Here is a 20479-nt window from a genome sequence, read left to right on the forward strand (position 1 = left end):
TAGTCCCCTCAAGTGAACCTGTGCCGTCGGATCAAACTGACATTGATTGAACGGTTATTCTTGATCCTTTAGGTCGGTGGAGATCTCCCAAGAGAAAGAGTCCTGATTGGGCTCCAAGTCAGGGCGGGCGCCCAGGGCAGGAGGGCGGGCGCCCTGCCTCTGGCCCTGTTCGGCCTCCGCTTCCTTCCCGTGGCTTCTAGAGTCTTCTAGATGTAAGATAATTGCGCAGCACGTTAATATCTCTATGTAATCCCGACGTGTGGGCCTTTCTTCCGTATTTCCTGATAACCCCCTGCAGAAATAGACAAACACCAAAACTCGTGGAATTCTGTCAGAGAAAACCCTAAGTCTAGATGTTGATTTCATTTAGATCCTTATCTTTGTTTATTTGATAATTAAATTTAATACTTAAGGACCGTCAACAAACTCCCCCAAGCTTACCTCTTGCTCGTCCCTGAGCAAGGATAGACTCAGCAATGGATCAGAAGTTGTTGCAATATCTTAAAAATTTGACGGTACACATGCTTTTAAATAAGATCTCATCTCTGAGTTAGACTAAACTGTCAAGAACTAAAACTTACTTACTTTACCTTTCACCATGGGACTTGTAACCATCACTTCTGTCTTGAGTAGTTAAAAGATAGAACAGTCTAGCCAAGTGCCATGTCTCTTATTCTTGAACAGCTATAGCTCTGGAGTTTTTGCAGATTTTCAAATAAAACTCAGAGATTCCTTGTATGACTCTCTAAATCTCTCTTTTGTGGTAATTATGGATCCTTACCAAGGCAGTGATGGTATATGCCTTCTCTCAAGATATGTGGTATTTGTAGTATAAGGCATAGTGACATTGCCTTCTCTCTTACCCTACTCTAATAAGGCTTTAATATCTGGACCTCATAGGTGGGAGACAGCTAATACATACTTACAAGACATTTATTGCATAGTCAAACCATGGATCCAGAGAAACAAGTCAATAAGTCAAATCAAGATGTGCATGTGTGGCGAATGAATGGTGTGTGGTGATGATAGTGATAACAATGGTGGAAGTCTAATTCTACTTTTGCTCTTTTGAGGGGATACATACCTTCCTTGCTTTTTGAAACTTTATGAGGAGAATGAGATGCTCTATCTTTCATTTTTTTCTTTCCTCTCAGGTGGGTATCCTGTACCCCTAATTCTACTGTCGGACACTTGTCTATTTTTACCTCTCGTCTCACTCTTTTTCTTTTCTTTCGAGGTTCCGGGCACTTGCCCCTTTTTATTTCCTCGTATATTTTTTCACTCCTTTTTTTAGAGCACTCATCTCATGAGATAATATAGCAAGTGGTAGTAACAAGATAACTTGAGCATTTATTTCACAAGGAAAAACAGAAATATTTTTTGTTATTCTCTCCCGGATTAGGAGTAGAATATTTTTGGGTGGTTCTAGAGATGGAAATGAGTGGATATATGTGGATGGTACTTCCGGAGTAGAAGTAGCATATATGAGTGAATGTGCAAGTGAAATCTTGATTTAACCACATGACAAGATCCTAAGGGTCTACACAGCTTGACCACACTCAATGTTCATAAGCAGTAAATAGTAAATGTGTGGCTCAAAGTCTAGCAAGCATGTATATATGGTTGTGGTAGGAATTTAAACTTTCATCATACAGGAACTCATCATGCAATATTTTAAAGATTTTTCAAAGATAAAATTCTCCAGAATTCTAGCATCTCTAGGAACAGATAAACAACAGCTCAACCTTCCCATATCATATCCGTTAACAACTTCGATTTCAGATCAAGTTTTTATCCCACAAATTTAGATCTAGAGCAAGCTTTAAATTATAACAGTTATCTCTAAACTTGAGAGAGAACTTCAAATTTGCAAATTAGGCAGAGCAACTATTCATCGTATCCAGGCTAGAGTTTTATTATTAAGATTCAGATTAGCATAGCCACTTTATTTATTTATTAAACACACTAAGCAAAAGACATATATAAGCACAAAATCTTTATTTGGTTTTTCATAGTTTATGTATTTTAATATTCTAATATAATATAAGTATAAAGATAGGTAGAAATACTTAGCGAGATAAATGGGGGTGCTCTCCCCCAAGCTGAATTTTGACGTAATTTCTCTTGATGTAGCTAGCAGGTGGCAGAGGTGTATTTGAATGTCAGCAGCATTCTGACAGCGATTAGAATGTCCTCCGTCTGCTAGTCTTCTTGATTCTTAAATTCTGTGGAGCTCAAATAGACAACAAAGCTTGTGGAACTAATTAAGTGTTAGCATAAATATCTAGCCTTCATCATGTTGAGCTTCCTCAATAAATATTACTCCCTGTTTTTATATTTTTATTTTATAAAGCAGAAAAGAAATATTTATTTTATTTTTATGCCACCACAGTGAAGGTACTTATGGGTTTTATGCCACTCGTATACTCACAAGGGGTTTAGTATTTTTTAACATTTTTATTTTCTTTTCAAGATAGCATGATTAACTAATAATCTATTTAAGGAAAGTAAATAATTAAAGGGAAAAGGGAATGCAGAAAGGATAAATATGGATAACTACCGACCTTACCTTTCGGCGATGGTTCAATGTTTTAAGTCTTCTTAACAAGACTTCTCACCGTGTTCATTCTTCAGGTGCGTCATTTGATTCAGGTGCTTTACTTGGTAGAGTCTGAGAGTTATAAAACTCCTCCGTGTTTTGCTCGAAGTGTACCTGCTCATAGAGACAAGGCAGAGATCAAGTGCATGGGTCCTGTTGGTGGAAAACACCAACAGAACCTAAAGTGTATTTGTTCTTCTCCAACCCTAAGCATAGTGAGCAAGACAAAGTTGATGGATGAAAAGTTCATGAGTGTACCACTTATAACATTTGTCAGATCAGATCGCTCAACCTTATGGAAAGATAATCTATCTATGTATATGTCTTTTTCTTTATATCTCTCAATGATTGAATGTGTAACATTTTAGCTCATATGATTAGGAGTGTGGGATCATGGAGGTAGTACTAAGAACAAGGGTTAAAGGACTAAACATGTTGAATCAGTTGGGTTGGTTAATCTAGAGTTGTAAATCATACATGTTTGTCTCTTTTATTTATATGGACGCCAGAACCAAGGAGAAGCTTATAAAAGTGATAGTCAAGTACCTTGAGATTTTACCTTGCTTGAAGAGTGATGGTACAGTATCACCTTGTGGAAGCTTTCCTTTCTTAGCGGTTGTGCATCGTGTTTGTGGCACCCTCCATGGATCATCTCTCTATGATGAATGAGCTATGTCCTTCGTGTGCAAATTGTTAAACTTCATGTGTCACTCTCTTCGTCTTTGATGTGAGTTTATCTCAGGACTTCCCAAATCGATATTGAAAGTTTTTTTTCTGCAGGGTTTAGTCCGACAAAAATATACCAATGTCTACACAAGCAGTTTTTAGTTCAATAACCGAACTAGACTCCATGTCTAATCAGATTAAGGAAGGCTGTTTAACCTAAGCACCATGCTTAATTTAAAAGCCAATAGAAGTATGTGCAGTACTTCCAAACTAACACTTACTAGTAAATAGACAAAGGTAGCATGACAGCATTTATAGAGATCTACTCAAGTGGAGATGAAGTAGTGTGATTAGTATTTAACAAATTGAGCATGTCTTAAAGGTAGGGACAACCAACATAGCAACATGGCAAAGGATGTTTTTATGTAAAGTACTTCCCTAAGCTTGAATTTTGCAGAATTCAACTTTGGATGAATTTAATTAAGTGTTGCATGATGATTGGTTGGACATACCTTGTACTTGCTTGTCATTCATCTGATCTTCTTGTTCCAATCCTGGAAAGGTTAGTGACAAGAATACCCGAAGGAATATTTTTACAATTATCCTTATATGCTCTATAGACATATGCATCGACAACCGCCCTTTTAAAGTTTTTATAAATAGAAAGGAAGAGGGGGTTGGAGATCTCAAATGTGGTGATGTTGGAGAGACCAATAGATTGGGAAGATGTTGCATATCAGCATGGAGTAAACAAAGTGGCTATGAAATAAATTCCATGCTCATTAATGTTAACTTCGTCTCTAATCTGAATGTTCAGAGTTCCTCTTGGATTGGTCTCACTTATGTCCTCTTCTATAGTTGGATGAATCCTATCTTCAAAGGGAGTCAAGAACTCACCATTTGAAATTGAACCAAAGCCAGAATTCATTAAGGCTTCTTCCTTATCCATCCATTCTACACATTCTAGCCATTTAGAACTTGTGATCAGGAAAGGGGAGGTGTTAGAATTTTCAATATGGCTTAGCTCTCCTTTACTTGATGTGTCATCCTCGACTTCTTCATAACAGGAACCAGGACATTCTCTAAGAGAACCATTATTGCGAGGATTTGAATTATCCCTGCTTGAAGGTCTCTTATGGAACCAGAAGTCTAAATCATCAGCATCTGAAAGATTTAAGGTCAGAATTCCTTCCTCCCTTGGAGAATTTTGGGGTATTGATGGTTTAGGATCGATAGCTAAAGTTTGGAATTGAAGTGGTTGTGATCTGGCTATCGAAACTTCTTCTTCTTGTCTAGGAACTGGTTCTATCTCTTTCTCAGGGATATAAAAGCTAGGAGACTTTCCACTTAATAAATCAATCAAATTCCAAGCTTCACTAGCAGGTAGGTGATAGAAGGATCCTCTAGAGGCTGTATTCAAGGTTTGCTTATTTTCCCCACTAAGGCCCTCAAAAAAGTGGATTAGAAGAACTTCTTCTAGAATAGAAAGCTTTGGGCCAGTGAGAGTAAGGTTAATAAAGCGGTCCCATGATTTCCTAAGAGATTCTTCTTCCAGTTGTCTAAAAGAAATAATCTCACGCCGAAGTTCCGCCACTTTAGAGATTGGAAAATATTTTAAAAGAAAACTATTATGTAACTCCTTCCAATCTCCATGAACACTCCCTACTTTGAGTTTGTACCAATGTCTAGCTTTTCCCGTTAAAGAGAATGGAAAGAGCTTCCATTTAAGGGTCTCATCGGACATTCCTTCTATGCGAAGGAGGTCACAGACTCGACAAAACTCTCTTAGGTGGGTGTATGGGTTTTCCTCACTTTCTCCTGAGAAAGGTTGTTTTTGAACAAATTCTATGTATTCGGGGTCTATCTCAAAACTAGATGCTATGATAGGCTTTGAAGATTTTGGTGGTTCGAGATGTGTGCCCGTAGGTCTATGGAATTCATAGATAGACATGTTTGAATGATAGACCAGAGATCAAGGATTAGATAAGAAGAAAGATTAGCAGAGATGAGGCAAAGGAAAAAAGGAAAATATATATTTTATTATTATTATTATTTTTAGAAAATGATTAAGCTAGTTCGTAGTCAACTCAGCAACCGTTTCCCCGGTAACGGCGCCAAAAATGCTTGTTGACACTTGCTAACACCACTTGAATACTAGGTTGTCATCCCCAGCATGGCACTAGAGTGTACTATGGTATTTATACGCACACAGATAATCCGCAAGTGCATGGATACCGTTATAGCTTTTACCCGGTTAAAGGTTTTATCGTATCCATAGGGAAACGGGAGAACTAATCTACGCTCTAACTTAACCAAGATAAGTAAATAGGTGTAAATAGGAAAGATGGTAGAATCGAATAAGAACAATATTAAAGCTAAGATAACAGTGAGTGATAATATGGGAATAGAGAATAGAGCAATTCTAGTATATGGGCGATGGTAGCAGAATAGAGAGGATAACTATGGTTTCTCTACTTCAAAGGGGTATGTCTATGTCTGGGACGAACCACGTGATAAGAGTACACCACAAAGGATGCTTATCCTTAGGCCGATAAACCCTACAGTGGACCAACGTAATTATCACCTACGCGGCCTACCACACGATCCAGCTAGACAGGGGATATCCACAAGTAAACTAGATCTAAGCACCTTGCTTACACCTATACTACAACTCTCACCAATGGCGTCCTATAGATTAAAGTACTCAAAAGAGTTGTGAACCAGAACATACCTAATTAGTAATTGCATAATGAATTAGAAGTAGATTACCAGAGTCATCCCATGAGCAAGCTTGATTAGAGCTTGATCATGACGATGTACAACCGGAGGAAGAACCGACAGGCCGTCCTCTCCTCTAATCCTCCTTCGCTCTCCATCTTGCTACTATCTAGGTCTACTCTAGTTTAGAGAAGAGAGGAGAGCTCTCATCTCTAAACCCTAGCTTTTGCTCTGTCTATGAATAATGAATAATGATCCAGGGGCCAGGGGGTCTGGTTATATAGTCCCCTGAAGTGAACCTGGGCCGTCGGATCAAACCGACATTGATTGAACGGTTATTCTTGATCCTTTAGGTCGGTGGAGATCTCCCAAGAGAAAGAGTCCTGATTGGGCTCCAAGTCAGGGCGGGCGCCCAGGGCAGGAGGGCGGGCGCCCTGCCTCTGGCCCCGTTCGGCCTCCGCTTCCTTCCCGTGGCTTCTGGAGTCTTCTAGATGTAAGATAATTGCGTGGCACGTTAATATCTCTATGTAATCCCGATGTGTGGGCCTTTCTTCCGTATTTCCTGATAACCCCCTGCAGAAATAGACAAACACCAAAACTCGTGGAATTCTGTTAGATAAAACCCTAAGTCTAGATGTTGATTTCATTTAGATCCTTTTCTTTGTTTATTTGATAATTAAATTTGATACTTAAGGACCGTCAACAGTATACTCACATGGGGCTTACTGTTTTTTCACATTTTTATTTTCTTTTTAGGATAGTATAAACCTGATTAACTAAGCAAACTATTTGAAATAATTGAAAGGGAAAGGATAACTACCAAGTTTACCTCTTGGCAAGGCGTTCGGTGTTTTTATGTACTCCGAATGGGACTCTCTGTTTTCTCATTCGTCGTGGAACTCGTTGGATGGCAGAGTCGGTACTTCCGACAGCGCCTCCTCTTCATGTATAGTTATCTTCTCTTTCCATATCTGACTCGGTGCTACAGTATCCTCTGGATAATTCTATTTAAACCGTATGTCTTCTGACCTTACCACTTCTCCTTCATAGTCTGCCCATCCGTCCTTGATGATTTGCCTCCTTTGGTTGCGGTTGCATCTTTTTCTGACCTGCTTAGAGTCTTCAACGATATAGTTAGGGTGAGTAAAATAGCGGCGTACCTTCTCTGAGGGGAACTGCATATGGACTTCTCCAGTTCCAATGTAGATGATTGCCTTAACGATGCTGAGGAACGATCTTCCGAGGATGATGGGTGGATCGTACTCGTCCTCTCCCATGTCAATAACCTAAAAGTCTGTGTAGACAAAATGATCGTCTATTTTGACAGGGACATCAGTTACTATTCCTTTAACCTCTCGAAATCTCTGATCTACCATCTAGAGCTGAATGTATGTGGGTTTTAGGGGCATGGTTCCGAACAAGAGCCGATAAGTGACTGCGGCCATTATGTTGACGCCTGATCCGGTGTCGCAAAACGTCTTGTAGAAGTTGTATCCATTTATAGAGCAATAGATGCTTGGCATTCCTGGGTCATTCTTCTTGGTCAAAAATGGTGACTTAAGTCGATGATCTCGACCTCCTTGAACTGCAGTGACCATCTTAGCTGACTTGGTCCATAATTTCTTGTTCCTGTTCCTCCTGTTGGTCCTCTTCCTTGATTCCTGTCGAGATTGATCTGGGATTTGTGTAGTCTTGTTCTTGAAGGAAAATGTCTCCTTCCTCCCTTTAATGTAGAAACTGATCTTGGTAGCACTAGCGTAGATGACAGCTCCCGAGGTGTTTAAGAATGGCCTCCCTAAGATGATGGGTGCCCTCTCATCATTACCGATCTCTATCACCACGAAGTCTGCTGGGGCGTATAAGGTACCAACTCGGACACAAAGGTTCTTCAATATTCCCTTTGGAAAACTTATTGTCTGATCTGCAAACTGCAAACACATGGTTGTTTCGAATAAAGGATATGTAAAGAATTTTTCATAGAGTACCCTGGGCATAATGTTGACACTAGAGCCAAAGTCGCAGAGTGCTTCTGGGAAGTCCACCATACCGATGGAGATCGGGATGACGGGGCGTCCTGGATCGCCTCTCTTGACCGGCAGAAGGTCAGTAGTTACTTCAGTGACGGGGTTACTCCAGTAATTACCTGCATCAAACATGTCTACAAGATTTACAGATTCTAATCCTTCCGGTTGTGATGGTATACCGGGGTTAGTAGTAGGAACAACAGCAGCTATTTGATTTAACTGAATTCAATCATTTTATTAAAGCTAATTTGATTCTTGATGGCAGTAGAGAAATTATCCATTATATTATTTATATTTTCTGGCATTTTATCCTTAGATGCTAATTTCTTAGATAGGTTATCCATTAGCTTTCCTTGATTAGACACTAACTCTCTTCAAGTTGGAAAATTATTATTATTATTGTAAGAATTATTACCTTGATAATTACCTGAGTAGTTAGGCCTCTGTTGGTTCCAACCTTGATTTTGTTGAGGATGGTTGTAGTAGTAGTTGTTGTTATTGTTGATGTAGTTCACAACCTCAAGCATCTCAGGGCAGTGATTGCCTGAGTGACCAGTATCTCCACACTCCTCACAAGTCATGTGAGAGTCGTAGATGTGCATAACTTCTTTCTTATCTCCAGCTTTATCATCGAGCTTCTTCATGAGCAGGTCTAGCTTTGCAGACAGCATGTCTACCTCCTTGAGCTGATGCATACCTCCACCTTTCTTGCGTGTTTGGGTCCTATCTTCATTCCAGCTTTGGTTAGACGCCATCTTTTCCACAAGACCTGTGGCTTGTGATATGGTAAGTGATAGGAATGCTCCTCTAGCTGTAGCTTCCATGGTTTCTCGGGCACTGTTGCCGAGCCCATGATAAAATGTCTGCATCAGTAGCCAACTCTCCATTCCATGACAGGGACATTCTAGGATGCAGTCTTGGAAGCGCTCCCATGCTTCTGGAACGGATTCATCATGTTGTTGCTGAAAACTTGTAATTTTCTCACAGAGAGCATTGGTCTTGCCCATGGGAAAGAACTTAGCCAGAAAGTTTGTGGAGCAGAGTGCCCATGTAGTATTCTTTTCCTTTGTAGCATAGAACCACTGCTTCGCTCTTCCTAACAGTGAGAATGGAAAGAGGCGAAGTAGTATAGCATCTCTGGGGACTCCTGATATGGTGAATGTGATGCAAATCTCCAGGAAGTATTGGAGATGAGCACTAGCATCTTCGTGTGCCTTTCCACAGAACTGGTTGGATTGCACCATGTTGATAAGTCCAGGCTTGAGCTCAAAGTTTCCATCGATCTCTGCAGCAGGTCCAGTGCGGATGTTATCCATAGTGGGAGCTGAGAACTCACGGATCGATTTGTTCGCCATGGCTTCGAACTCTGAAGACAAGTTCCGGTGATCTTCTTGATTGGATGAAGCTTCTTGCTGAAGTGTTGATGATCTCTTCTTGAGCTTGGCTCTTGTTTTTCTGAATAATGCTTCGGGATTGTCAATAAAATTTCATGGAAGATGTCTTCTATTCATACATTACCCTGCATAAGATCAAATAGAAAAATATTGGGGTAAAACTGTACGAGAGAATTGATAAGTTCAATCATTTTAGTGATGCGAATGATAACTCAAAATCCTATATTCATTCCTGATTAGTAATCAACCTTCCCCGGCAACGGCGCCAAAAATGCTTGTTGGGTATTCTTAACATCACTACCAAAAGTAGACAGTTTCTAATTCTGGTAATGGTGCCAAAAATTCAAAACCTATCTTTCATACCACTTAAGCCATGTTGTCATCCCCAGCATGACATGAGAGACGCGGTATTGAAATATGCAATTGCTCATCTAAATAAATAATAAATGGGATCTGCAAGCGCACAGATTAATACCGATATAGCATTTTAACCGGGAAGTATTCCAGGTATCGTTATTTATATTTTTACCACTGGGAAGGGATTAGTAACCATCAATGTTGATTATAGAATGGAATATAAAATTGAGTATCTATCATTGCATATATAGTTGAGAACATTTATCTAACTCTTTCATACATGGATAAGTGTCACATAAAAGATATATGAAGTAATGAATAGTGACAAAGATAATTAATCTGATCAGCATAACTTAGCCACATAATAAATATGATAAGCACCTCAATTAGATATTCTAGCAAGTCATTAGCATGGTATTAGAACGAACTACAAAAATATTTCCTAAGTTATTCTCAACTATACAGTCTAGCGTATCATAGTTAGTGCAATTATACTTAGCAATCATTGCGAGACAAGACTACGCCCATGTATAGTGATATTAGCAAGAAAAATGAGAAACATCGTAATCACTCTCCTGTAATAATGTTGCTCTGCTAGCCCAATAAACGAGAGGGGGACTATATAAGAATCAGTGAAGCTGTCACTATCACGAACTACCCCGCGATCTGGCATATTGGGTACAATCGCAGATAAATACGGTATAAGCACCACGCCTACACAATATCTATCATTTACCCATGGATCCGATGGATAAACGCTATACGATCCTAAACATGTATATAGATCCAATCTAACTAAGCCAAGTATATAACTATGATAAACTAAAAATAATATAATCTTGAATATAAACAAGTAGAGCAAAGTCATAAGCAATATATTGAAGTATAACAAAGTCATATTCATAATATTGAAGAACAAAGATGAACAATTGAAGAACAATACAGAATTACCAAGAATCCTCTTGACCGATCCGGAAACCAATCAAAGATTGACTCCTTATAGTTCTAATCCTATGTAGCTATGCTAATCTAGATGTCTAATTGATGTGGTGGCTCTAGGCATGATCAGAGGCTTCTTCTCCCTTGATGAATAATGAATTAGGGTTGAGAGGCTCTCTCCTCTAGGGGCCAGGGGGTCTGGTTTTATAGTCCCTCCAAGTGAATATGGGCCGTCAGATCAAACCGACATTGATTGAACGGTTATCCTTGATCCTTTAGGTCGGTGGAGCTTAATCCCGAAAGAGTGTCCTGATTGGACTCCAACAGGGGGCGGGCGCCCTGGTCCTCATGGCGGGCGCCCTGGGCCAGGCTCCATTTTGCCTCCGCTTCGTTCTCGTGGCTTCTGGAGTCTTCTAGATGTAAGATAATTGTGCGGTACGTTAATATCTCTATGTAATCTCGACGTATGGTCCTTTCTTCCGTATTTCCTGATAACCCCCTTGCAGAAATAGACAAACACCAAAACTCATGAATTCTGTCAGATAAAACCCTAAGTCTAGATGTTGATTTTATTTGGATCTTTTTCTTTGTTTATTTGATAATTAAATTTGATACTTAAGGACCGTCAACATTTCCTAAGTTATTCTTAACTATAAAGTCTAGTATATCATAGTTAGTGCAATTATACTTGGCAATTATTGCGAGACAGGACTACACCCATGCATAGTGATATTATCAAGGAATATGAGAAACATAGCAATCACTCCTCTGTAATAATGTTGCTCTGCCAGCCCTATACACGAGAGGGGGACTATATAAGAATCAATAGAGCTGTCACTACCACGAACTACCCCTCGGTCTAGCATATAGGGTACAATTGCAGATAAATACGGTATAGGCACCACGCCTACACAATACTTATCATTTACCCACTGTACACATGGATAAACGCTATGTAACACCCTAGTGTTATGGTTGCATTAATCATGTGCATATCATGAGCATCATCATCTACTCAAAGCATATCATGATCATCATCTATCTTGAGCCATGTCATTCCATGCAAATATGTGATTTAAATTGTTTAAGTAGTCTTCCTTTGCCTATGCTTGAGTGAACCATGCTTGTGTTTGTGCTCTATGCCTTGGTAATTAGTTTATCTATGCTTAACTTAACCTTGGGAACAATGTTCATGTTGATCACTTCTCCAAAATAATCATTTAAGTCATACTTATACAAATAGGCCCTAGAAACCTCTTTTGCTTAGGCTTTTAAAAAGTGTTTCATACAATGTTTGCATGTCAAAACTTTCTACAGCAAAGTTGTAGCAAATTTTATAAGGAACAAAAGTTGTTTTATGGCCATCTCATGAAAATGATCACATCTAGCTCAAATTTGACCCACAAGGCAAATTTGGGGCTGTTTCCAACACTTAGGAAATTTTCTAAGTCCTCGAACGAAAACAGTTTGCTTGATCAGTTTTGAAAACTCCACATCTCTCAATCCAAGCCAATCTGGGTCTTGCTCTAGTTGACATTGTTGTAGAACTCAGTTGGTACTCCAACTTTGTCAACTACACCATCTCCTAACTCGCTCTGGTTTCGAAGTTATTCTTCAACGAAGTCGCTCTATCAGTCGTTGATCGCGTCACCTGATTCAGAGCAGAGCTCGCCGTCGTGGACGTCCAGGGCGACACCTGTCCGCCAGATGGCGCCCGTACGCCGGCGTTGGCCCCGCTCGTCAGCTCCCAACGCACGCATGACCTCCACGGCGACGCCCTGGATGCAGTGGACGCATCCACTCTCTCCTTCCACTCACTCCCTCGCCAGAAGCGCGCCCGCAGCGAGCTCACCGTCGCGAGCTCACTATGGCGAGCTCGTGTGCACTCCACACTGCATCGCAGTCCACCAAACTGCACCCATAGCTCCGCCGTGAGCCGCTCTCCAATCTCCACCCTCTAGCTCGCCGCGAAACCCACCGGTGAGCCGCCATTTCCATCTTTTCCGTGACCATCTTTTCCGGCGAGCTCAATGCTGAGCTCCTCGGAGCCTCCCATCTCCTTTGGTTAGGTTCTAGAGATAGCTTAGGTTCTTAGCTAGCGGTTGCACCTCTTGGTGGACGCTCTACCGAACCCACCATCGCCGGACACGATGCGCAGCGCCGCCGTGTTTCCGCTAGAGATTGGGTCTCTCGTGGCCAGCGCATTCCACGATGTTTCAAGCCGAGCCGCGTACCTAGGAAGCTTCGCCGTAGTCCACTGGTGCTATAGGAAACCCTAGGTCACGCTCTACCGGCTTGAGGGCTCCAGCGTAACGCCGAGCACCTCCGCCGAGCCGCCATGATCGACGGCGAGCCATTTCCGGTGGCTCCGCCGTGGGGAAAAGGGGGTCAATCGAGTCGCTAGGATCCGAAGATCACAATGGTGCCCTTGGTTTGGCCAGAGACCTCGCCGTCGTGGAGAAATCGCCGGCGAGAGTTGCCTCGGTGGTGAGGAAGATGACCCTGACATGCGGGGTCCACTGTCAGTGTCACCTCACTTCCCTCCTTTTCTTTTATTCAAATCCTAATTTTTGGCTGTCTTACAAAAATCATATCTCCTGTTTCTGAGATCCAAAAATTGTGAAACCAATTTTGTGGTATTCCTTGAGATGGCTAGTTTTTAATAAAAATATAAAATGAACCATGTTTTCTAGGAAAAATATTTATTAGGATTTAATCTTGTTATTCATGGATAAATTCATATCTCTTGTTATACTGCTTATCTTGCTATGAAATTTTTGAGGTAGTCTCTGTCTGGTGTTAGAAGGCTATGATAAATATTTCATGATTTTTGGAGTAATGCAGCTTTGATATATAATTTATGTTTGAAATTTGGCTTGTTTCCTTAATTAAATCATATAAAATAATTGGTGCTTATGCTGGTGCTCTACTTTGGTAGTAAACTTGTTTATGGTATTCTTAATGTGTAAATAATCTGAAATCTGTTGTTTGGCACAATATAAGTCATGTTTCTCAATTTATGAAATAAAAACCTTGTCACATATTAAATGTATATCTTTAATTTGGTATGTACTTTTGCTCTGAAAATTTTATGGTGATGCTTTGGTGCTATACTTGTACTGCTGTAATTTTTGTAGATTTTTCTGAGCACTTTTACCAGTATCTTGTAATTATGCTCTTTTCTAGAATTAAATTAATAAATGCCTTGTTAATAAATATTTGGAGGTCATCATATGATGTTCTGGTTATCTTGTGGTGTGCTTGTGCTCATAAGCCATGTGGTTGGCATTGTTTATGATTTAGTTATGTCATTAAATAATTAATTGGTGGGCTAAAAGCTGTTCTGGACAGCAAGGAAGTAATTTACCTTTTGCTTAATGATAACTGAGTTTTCTGGGAAACTTGTATAAATCAAAGCTGTTGTAACCTTTATGAACTAGCTGTGGTTTAAATTTGGAATCAATTGGCCTAGCAGTTTAAAAGTTATGGCTGTTCCAAGTTGGGTTCCAGAAATAGGTGCTCTCTGTTTTCTGGGACAGAACCTGGAACTTTGTTTTTAAGGCTGGTTTAACTTATGAATCTTACTGTGAAGTTTAAAGATGAATTGTAGGCAATTTTATAAGCTTTCCAGAATGTCCTCACTCATGTTTGTTGGATCTGTCTAGTACTAGTTATGGTCTGATTACTGAGCTGTCCTGTTTTGGGTGCTTGCTGTTTATAAGTTGACTGGTCCAGTTTGATCAATTCATGTGGTTTTCTTGTAAGTTCACTTAGAAGTTACTCCGTAACTGAGTGTCTAGTGAGTTTAGTTATGTATCAAGCATTCTCTTTTATGCACGTCTTCTTATTAGTTGAGCATGCAATAGGTGCATCGGACGTGACCGCTTCCTTCGAGCTCCCAGCGAACCCCGAAGGCCAGGAGGGCAGCCAGGAGGTGGAGGTCCAGCAAGTCGGACTCGAGGAGCCCGAAGAAGAAGCTGAGTGCCCGAACCACGTGCCAGCCTCGTTCGTGAAAGGCAAGCCCCGGAGCATTCTAAGCCTCCCTTTACTTTCAAAAGTTTATTTAATATGTTATATCTACTAGTTGAATGCTCGTGCGTTGCTACGGTATATTTAGAATTCTATAACATACAACTACACAAATAATTATAGCATATGTAAAATCTCATGACATCACAAATGATTAACAGAAACACATAATTCAAATTGATATCTTTGATATTAAACAAAGCAATTACAAAAAAACAATATTACCCTGATTAAGTTTAAACATATGTTGTACCATTACCAAAAACATTTTGTTTGTATACACAAACATTTATGATTGCTCATGTTGTTACAACGAGATGCCGAAACATTTCGTGCGATTTGTCGAGGGTGTCAGTAAGGGGTACCCTCACTGACGCGCCTAACAAGATTATCCGTACGTCGAAGCCCTCAACTCGACGCCCTGGCCGCGCGTATGCGCAGCGACCGACGGCTTTGGCCTCGAAGACGGAAATAGCGTCGAGCGAATCGATCGGGGGTCGAGCGCCAACTACCGTCGAATACGGAAGCGGGCTCGAGCGAATCGGGCGGCGCCGAGCGCAAAGACACTGTCCGCCGCCTGATGCGCGCACGCGAGCCGGGGCATTAAATGCGGCTGAGGCTTCCCCACCTAACACGCAGGTCACGGGGGGCGTGATAGGGAACATGCATCCGTCCCATCGATCTTTTTGCAGCCTTCCCGCCGAACGACCTAGGGCCTGACAGGGCGCGGGAAACGAGGATGGGACGTCTAATCGGGACCCCCTCGAGACATACAAGGTCAGCGCTCCGGATATCGTTACGATACATGGCGTCCGACCCTCGACCGAACAAGGTTCCCTCCTAGGACGTAGGGGGCGTCGACCGATAACGCCATAACCGCCCCGCCGGGTCTGCCGCCATACCGTACGAGCGTGCCACCATTGAATCAACACAATACGGCGCGCAGAGGAGGATGCAGGGGCACGCGTAATCATCACCGGGCTATCACGACGGGACGGCTCGAGGCCATGCCAGGTACGGAAGCCTCGAGTAGGTCAGCGCTCCATGCTGCTATCGGCTCCTATTCTGACACCTATACATGTACCCTGGGTCTCTCCTTGGAACTATAAAAGGAGGGACTCAGAAATAGAACGGACGGGACACAAGACCACGCTCATATGTAGCAGAGCTCCACACTTCATACCATGCTTGTATACACCCCTGTACAAGCACTTAGGTGCAAGATAATACAAACTCTCTCTCCCCAGCTGGACGTAGGGCTTTCTCTTGCCCGAACCAGGATAAATCTCTGTGTCTTCTTGCATCACCATCTGGGAAAGGGAGCACGCATACAAATTTACTCGTTGGTGTGACCCCCGGTGGGGAAAACACCGACAGTTGGCGCGCTAGGTAGGGGTCCTGCGTGTTTTTTCATCGGTTTCCCACTCCTTTCCAGATGGCAGCTATTGCCTCGCCGATCCCACGCTCCACGGTGATTTGGTTTGGGAGTCTCGAGTTCATGTCCACGGGCTCCGGCTACGACATGATCTTGCTTTCAGTCAAGGGACCGGGAGGAGCCCGCGTTGCACCAGCTCGGTCGGGGGCCCCAAGACGCCCTCGTCACCACGCCTCCCCGCCCAAGAAGAGGCGCGGACAGCACCGCCGCCGCCCCTCTACCTCATCACGACCGGCAACTCGTGCGAGGCAGGAGGCGGATCACGAGCCGGCAACACCATGTGCCGGAACCACGGACACGACGACTCCGCACCGCGCAACGACGGGAGGGAACGCGTCTCGCGCGCTCCCCCCCACCGCTGCTAGGCTACTTCCACATGGGTTGTTCACTCCAAGAAGGGCACCGCCAATCGGACTGGACAACGCCGCGGCATCGCTCGCTAGGGCAATATGCCCAAACGCCCAGACATACGTGGAAAGACCAATGGCCCTCCCACGTGGCTCTGAAGCGCAGCGGCCGACGTCCGAGCTACCGGATCTTTCCCGGGTACGAGGCCTCCGTCGTCTAGGCCCTGGACGATACACGATCACTTCCCTCCGGCAGCGATTGCTGGAGGGAGGACGTGGACGTTTCTACGCCACCGAACCAGACTCCGACTCCGAGACTGATAGCTACGATCCTACAAGGGAATGCTATCACATCGACGGGGCGGTAGAAACTACCGACGAGACACGGGATGCTGCTGCGGGCGGTCGAGCCCCCGCGGCACGAGAGGACCCCAGGACGCCTGGGAATGACGGACAGGTCGATCCCCCTCCACAGGAAGACAGAACTGCGCAGCTTGCGCAACTGCGGGAGCTCAAGATGAAGCTCGACGAAGACCGCGAGCGCTTCGTCCTGCTCGAGCAAATCCTTGAGCAAGACCTGCCCTACCCGCCAGGCAGAAGCGTTCACAGACGCGCTCGAGAGGTGCATCGACAAATCGTCGGAGACGCAGAGCCAGAGTAGCCCGTCGGTCGCTTCCCTCGAGCAAGCCAAAACGTAGTGGCAGCAACGATGTTGCTGCGCAACATGCCAGAGCCATCGAACTCCCAAGCTCGACGCATTCGAAACGAGGTACAGACCCTGCTCCAAGTGGCGGCAGTTCAACAAGCCGAAAGCTCAGCTTCTCGACGTCGAGGAGCCGCCACCGAAAAGCGAGACGAACTGCCTCAGAATGAAAAGGAGGTGTCGGTCCACCAACAGCCGCCCCCTCGAGGCAGAAAGACTGCTCTCATTCTCCTCGTCGACAATCAGCGTCGACAACGACGCGCGGCACGACATCGAAGAAAATCGACGCCGCCGGCACGGAGACGCGGAAGAGCGCGGTTACAGCGCGCATCGCGGCGGGAGGTACGATAGCGATGAGGACCGGGTGGCCCCTGAGCCACCGGGCCCACGGGTGTTCAGCAGGGCGATCCGCAGCACGCCCCTGCCCAATCCATTCCGACCCCCGACCAGCATCGCGAAGTACAATGGAGAGACCAAACCAGAGTTATGGCTGGCCGATTTTAGGCTGGCCTGTCAGCTAGGTGGCGCTCGAGGTGATGATCGAGCCATCATCAGACAGCTACCCCTCTTCCTCTCCGACACCGCCCATCGATGGCTCAAAGAACTTCCAACAAATCAGATTCACGACTGGGTTGACTTGGTAAAGGTTTTCGAGGGTAATTTCAAAGGAACCTACATACGGCCCGGGAACTCGTGGGACCTCAGCGAATGCAAGCAGAAGTCAGGAGAAACTCTTCGAGAGTATGCTCGACGCTTCTCGAAGCAGCGCACCGAGCTGCCACACAACCCTGACCATGATGTCATCCTGGCCTTTGTCTCTAGTACCACCACTCGAGACTTGGTGCGGGAATTAGGCCGCAATCGACCCCAGACCGTCGACGAACTGATGGATGTAGTAGCCAACTACGCGGCAGGGGAGGAGGCAGTCGGCGCTTTCTTCAGCTCTGAAGGAAGAAAAGGCAAGCAGCCCATCGATGAAGATGGGACCCCCAGTCGAGGCCTCAAGAAGAATAAAAAGAAGCAGAAGGCACGGCAGTTCCACTGGGAGGATTCCGACGACAATCTCGTCGCCGCCATGGATCGAAAGAAACCTCGAGGTCCTCCGGACGGAGGCATCTTCGATAAGATGCTGGAGGAACCGTGCCCTTACCACAAGGGAGGCGCCAACCACAAGCTCAAGGACTGTCGTATGCTGAAAAAGCATTTCGACGGTCTAGGGTTCAAGAAAGATGCGCGTGACGACTCCAAGAAAGAGAAGGATGGCAGCAAGGAGGACAACAAAGATGACGACGGCTTCCCCGCCGTCCACGACTGCTACATGATCTATGGTGGGCCCTCGACTCAGTTAACCACGAGGCAGCGCAAAAGGGAGCGTCGTGAGGTCTTCGCGGCAAGAATGGCGGTGCCCCAGTACCTTAGCTGGTCAAGCACCGCCATTACCTTCGATCGAGACCGCTCGTCGTCGACCCAATCATCATCAACACCCGGCTCTCCAAGGTGCTAATGGACGGAGGCTGCAGCCTCAACATCATTTATCTCGAGACCCTCGACCTCCTCGGCATCGATAGAGGACGCCTCCAGCCAAGCGCCGACGGTTTCCATGGCGTCGTGCCAGGTAAAAAGGCGCTGCCAGTAGGTCGAATTGACCTACCGATCTGCTTTGGCACGGCAGCCAACTTTAGGAAGGAGACCCTCACTTTTGAGGTAGTCGGGTTCCGGGGCACATACCACGCCATCATTGGGCGCCCAGGCTACGCCAAGTTCATGGCTATACCCAACTACACCTACTTGAAGCTGAAGATGCCCGGCCCCAAAGGCGTCATCACCGTCAGCTCCTCCTTCGAGCACACGTACGAATGCGACGTCGAGTGCGTCGAGTATGGGGAGGCGGTCGAAAACTCCACCGAGCTCGTCGCGAAGCTCGAAGCCCTGGCTGCTGAGGCTCCAGAGCCCAAGCGCCACGCGGGCAGCTTCGAGGCGGCAGAAGGGACCAAGAAGATCCCGCTCGACCCCAACAACTCCGACGGAAAGGTGCTGACGATCAGCGCTGACCTCGACCCCAGATAGGAAGCTGTGCTCGTCGACTTTCTCCGTGCAAATGCCGACATGTTTGCATGGAGTCCCTCGGACATGCCGGGCATACCGAGGGAAGTCGCCGAGCACTCCTTGGAGATTTGAGCCGGTTCCAAACCAGTGAAACAACGGTTGCGCCGATTTGACGAGGAGAAGCGCAAGATCATTGGCGAGGAGATCCACAAGCTTTTGACGGCCGGATTCATCAAGGAGGTTCATCATCCCGACTGGTTAGCAAACCCTGTATTAGTTAAGAAAAAGAATGGAAAAATGAGGATGTGTGTCGATTATACTAGTCTAAATAAAGCATGTCCGAAAGTTCCTTTTCCTTTGCCACGTATTGATCAGATTGTCGATTCTACCGCGGGATGTGAAACCCTTTCTTTCCTTGATGCATATTCTGGCTATCATCAAATAAAAATGAAAGAGTCCGACCAGCTCGCGACCTCTTTCATCACACCTTTTGGGATGTATTGCTACGTGACCATGCCATTTGGGCTTTGAAACGCGGGAGCCACGTACCAACGTTGCATGCTCCACGTATTTGGCGAACACATAGGGTCAACGGTCGAGGCCTACATCGACGATATTGTCGTCAAGTCAAAGCGACGAGGGGACCTGATCCAGGACCTCGAGATCGCTTTTAGCTGCTTACGCACCAACCAGATCAAGCTCAATCCCGAGAAATGCGTTTTTGGCGTGCCTCGAGGCATGCTCCTAGGCTACATCGTTTTGTAGCGCGGCATCGAGGCCAACCCCAAGAAAGTCTCAGCCATCACGAGAATGGGGCCGATCCGAGACATCAAGGGTGTGCAGAGAGTCACGGGATGCCTGGCGGCCCTGAGCCGTTTCATCTCGAGACTAGGAGAAAAGGCGTTACCGCTATACCGACTCCTGAAGAAGGTCGAGCGCTTTTCTTGGACCCCCGAGGCTGAGGAAGCACTCGAAAGACTGAAGAAAACACTGACCTCGGCGCCAGTCCTGGTCCCACCTCGACCTGCAGAGCCGCTACTCCTCTACGTCGCATCAACGACCCAGGTCGTCAGTGCGGCAGTGGTGGTTGAAAGACAGGAGGAGGGTCATGCGCTGCCGGTCCAAAGGCCAGTCTATTTCGTTAGCGAGGTGCTTTCGGAGACCAAGGCGCGTTACCCCCAAATCCAGAAGCTGATCTATGTCGTAATCCTTGCCCACCGCA

This window comes from Sorghum bicolor, chromosome 5 (genome assembly GCF_000003195.3).
Source record: "Sorghum bicolor cultivar BTx623 chromosome 5, Sorghum_bicolor_NCBIv3, whole genome shotgun sequence".
Taxonomy (NCBI): domain Eukaryota; kingdom Viridiplantae; phylum Streptophyta; class Magnoliopsida; order Poales; family Poaceae; genus Sorghum; species Sorghum bicolor.